The sequence below is a fragment of the Chiloscyllium plagiosum genome, unplaced genomic scaffold (genome assembly GCF_037043375.1).
Source record: "Chiloscyllium plagiosum isolate Xiang-an unplaced genomic scaffold, Cpla_swu_hap1 HiC_scaffold_51, whole genome shotgun sequence".
NCBI classification, from domain to species: Eukaryota; Metazoa; Chordata; class Chondrichthyes; order Orectolobiformes; family Hemiscylliidae; genus Chiloscyllium; species Chiloscyllium plagiosum.
Genome location: NW_028270189.1, coordinates 13778446 through 13782831, shown reverse-complemented (window position 1 = coordinate 13782831; position 4386 = coordinate 13778446). Strand labels below are relative to the sequence as shown.

The 4386-nt window shown below is 44.2% G+C and overlaps 1 non-coding gene across 1 annotated transcript; it reads left to right on the top strand.

Moving 5' to 3' along the window:
* Positions 1-365: 365 nt before the first annotated feature.
* trnav-cac (transfer RNA valine (anticodon CAC)) lies at positions 366-438 on the top strand. The gene has a single exon. It is a non-coding gene; the product is annotated as a tRNA-Val (tRNA).
* Positions 439-4386: the final 3948 nt, after the last annotated feature.

Genomic DNA, 4386 nt, shown 5'->3' with positions numbered 1-4386 from the left:
GCCTCAGGTCCTTTGTCAATTTCAGCCCACTCACCTTAAACCTATGCTCTCGAGTTTTCAACTCACACCAACTTGGGTAAAACACGTAAATACTCACTTTACCACCCTTCCATAAGGTCATGTCGCAGCCGTTACGCTGCAGGGAAAGTCGTCCCAGCCTATTCCACCTCGCCCTACGGATCCAAACATTGACGACATCCTTGTCTATATTTTGTCATCAATTTCACGTGTCTTTTTTTAATGTTTTCAAGATGTCAGTTACGCTGGACAACAACGAGCTCTGGGAAACAGAAAGGTGAAACGAGGAATGGCTTCAACTTTCAGTGCTGGATGCCACTGAGCCGCAGCACAGGCACCAGCGGCTTGTTTCTGTAGTGTAGTGGTCATCACGTTCGCCTCACACGCGAAAGGTCCCCAGTTCGAAACTGGGCAGAAACTGCTTTGTTCTTCAACTGCTGCCTTTTCCATGGACAAGAACGGAGCTTCCTTGCTTGTTTTCCCAGCTGCAAACCTGCCTTCGAATTTGCTGGAACAAATCTGTTCTCGTAGTGAAATGTAATGCAATTCCATTTCATGACTGTGCAGAGCATTGTAAAGCTTTTCTGCAACCTGGTTCTGATCATATGCCATTCTGTTTGAGAGTGTAGTTACCGCTTTCTGATCCTTCCACGAAAAGCAGTACCGCATTTGCATTCCTTACGCATGCGGCTCGGTTCAAAGACAGGGAAGAAACTGATGCTCTGGTGTCACAGCGCACCACGAATTCCTGAACTTGTCTGCCTGTCAAATATACCCCAAGGTCGTCTCTGAAAGACCTCATTTGGAAGCTGTCTGTCCTTATTCAACGTGCGAGAATTGGCACCAGAGGTCCTGAATCATGTTTTGGAGCAGTTCGCACGTTAGTGGCTCATTCAATTAGCAACAGCAATGAAAGAAATTACACTCTCAGAGGAACCTTTGGACCTGTGCTTTCATAGTGTCGCTAGTATTAAGGTCCGCCCCGAGATCTAAGTCATGTTGGAACTGAAACCGAGGAATCGACAGAGAGGCTACAGAATGACATCGCATCCATTTGGTTTTCTTTAAATCACTGACGAGCAGGAAAATGTACACGGGGAGGGCGAGTGGGGAAGTGAGGCAGTTGCAGCTCTGGTGAAATTCCTTCTTTGTGATTCACTCAGCAACCAGAGACGTGAAGGTGACTCAGGCGTGAGAGCTCTTCACATCGAGAACAAAAAGCACTCAAGTGCAGTGAGCACCTCTTCTGGAGTGGGGGTGGGGTGAGGTAATTACCTTTTGACTTCTGTGACTATGTTCAGAAACTGCATTTTAGATTGAGGTGAACAGAAAAAAACATTTCTAAAAAGCACCATGGAATTTAGCAAAATTTATTGAGTCGCTTCTCGTCGATTCCCACACAGGTTTCCAACTCAGTTGGTATCCATGTGGCTCATGTCCAGGAGTGAACATCTCTGCAGCAAATTGCACGGTTAAGGTAAAAGGCAAGGAAAGTGGCATCTCGAACTGGCTCCGAGGTCAGAGTATCCTCACAATGTGATCTGTCGTTCTCGGATTGTAATGCTACCGCCGGTTTAAGGGTGGAGAACATTCTTTGGGACACTTATTCTGAAAAACAGACACAGTGACTGAAACTATGCTGCACGGTATGATGTAGAACACGGCCTGTTCAGCTTTGTGCATTTTCCCTGTAGTCCGGTGTGTTTCATGTTCCGTGTAAACGTGAAAGTCGCCCTGTTTCGAGCAATGGGTGAAATCATTGAGCAAAGCAAGAGTCGAAATTGCAGTAAGGTCAAGCATATCATGTTTACTTGACCAAATCATAAGCGAATATATATTCTCACGCACTCACAGATACATTTGTAGCTGAAAAGAGTCTGAGAAGATAGACTCAGCTTACCATTGATTTTTGCCTGGATTGATGGGCTATCATTATCTGCTGCGAAAATGACATTGCAGCCGGGCACATCCCAGCAGCTAATTCTTTCAAAAGTGAATCCGTTAGTTGTCGCATTATGTATCAATCCCTGACTGGGAAGTGACCGTTTTTCCTCACTTGTCTCTCCTTTCTGAACATTTGCTAAAGCAACACAGTAAGGGAACATAGAATGCCTAAAGTTCAGAAACTGACTATTCGCTGCAAGAAATGCACACCAATCCTCCAGGGATTAACCCTCACAGAGCAATACTTTACCCTTTTTCTCTTCATTTGCTCCTGAATAAGGCACCTTACTGACAGTCGACACAGTTGTAGGCAAATCATATCTCTGGCGCAGTGAGGCAGCAGTGATAACCAGTGAGCCAACTTGCGGCCCTGTACAATATTGCAAGGCACATGCGGACGCGTTTGAAATGCGATTCCTGTCAAAGATGCTCTACTTTCGTTGTTGCCCTTATTAGGAACAATAAATCCAGATTCCCTGACCAAGAAATGAACCCAAACCACAGCGGTGAAAGCGCTACATCGTAACCATTAGCCGACCGGTAAGGACAGCATGTGCAGTTGTATCTTCTCTCAGCAGCACAGCTTTCTTTTCCAGCGATGAGAAATTTCTATCAAAAAAGAATGTTCGTGACACCGTTCTTTTACAGCACAGAATAATACATTATGTCAGTGCCAGTCATTAAACATCCATCCATTCTCGTTTCCAGATACCAATACTTGGCCCACAGCCTGACGTCTGAAGTGTTCATTTCAATGAGACTTTCCATGCAAAGTTTTAATCTCAAATGAACCAGCGATAGAGACTGAAGTCAGATACCGTCACATTTGTTCCTGACCTGCGGGAGAACTGAACCTCATTTTGACCCATAGAGGGAACTATACAGACACATCTTTTGATAGCGACGAAGGACTCAGGAGAGCCCAATTTCCATAAAATGAAGAATTGAACAGTCTGGCCTCTTCTTTGTTCACTATTAGCTTTAAAACCCGTTTCTGTTTACATAGGCAAACTGGCAGGAGGCTGTCCTTCTAAGACTGCCCCAATCGTGAATATTTGGAACCTGCTAAACGTTAATTTCTCCACCTCTGTGGCAGCCTGGCTAGCTATGCTCTTCCATCCTCCTATCTGTTTAATTTGGATTCCAGCACATTCCTGTTTCTACATAAGGAACGGAAGCACACAGCCGCATCCCTGTTCGTATTCGTCCTGCACTGTTTCACCATTACTTTACTGCTTCTACTGAGTCACGTTGGTCTTCCTGCCAAACAAAGGCATTCTTCGCATCAGAAGCTTGTCATTCTCATATTCCTAGAAAGAAAAACACGGATGTGGACTTCCAAACTGAAACAGATGAGGCCTGGTCTGCATAAAAAAATGACTTCCAGCTGTTCCTTCAAAAATATTTCCTAACAACATATAGCACGCACCTTCGGATGCTTGCTGCAATAGTTGTAAGAAAATTCAGCAAGACTGCCGTGAGAATGGAGGCTACAACTCCTGGTTTACAAAACCAGGGCTCGAACCACTGAGTTAAGGAAGCACTAACGTCTTGAGACTGACAAAAGATGATGACCTTGAGCAGAACAAATTCTGTCAAATCAGTTTTGTGATACAAGCTTCGTTTTGTGTGACAAAATACGACTTGAAACCCACTTCTTTGATCGCTTGTTTGTTATAACACTTTGTCAACTTCCAAATATCTCATAATGTGACAGGGATCAACATTTGTTTAAACTCATACAGAGGAAAAGTTTTGAAGTTTCTATTATGAAAAAGGCACGTTGTAGTGTTAATACCAATTAATTGTCCTTAATTTCAGCATGTGTTACAGTTTTTCTTCATCACTTGGTGAGCAATTCCTTTCCTCTCGCCCTGTGCGATTTACATAGCGATGGGATTTCATAATTTATGGTTTTGGCAGATGACGTTTAGGCACCAAACATGAAAGAGTTCAAATCGAACATGCTATGGAGGTTGGAATTCGAGGGAATGCACATATCTGAAAGAGCACTTTAAAACATAATCTCGGGTGTCGTGTCCGCTGGCTGGGTTGGCATGCTATTGACCAGCTCTGTTTGCTCTTGAGTGGGCTGGACGACATGACAGTGATACATAGAGGGAAGACAGTCAAGAGGTATATAGAAAATGATGAAACCTTTGAAAATTAGCTGCCCAGTGATGGCTGAGCAACCTTTGTTGTGAGTACACCCACATGCAGAGGAGGTATTGGAAGACATCAGGATTACATCATTGGGTGAATAACCTGCAACTCCTTCCCTTCCACCATGAGGGAGCCCGTGTGGAAAGATAAAGCTGCGAAGGCCGCATTGCACGTTTGGGAAAATGGGCGTTGGTAAAAATGTCATTCAGATAATGCACAATGAAACAGTGAACAGAACGCAAGTACACCCTTGAACAGAAG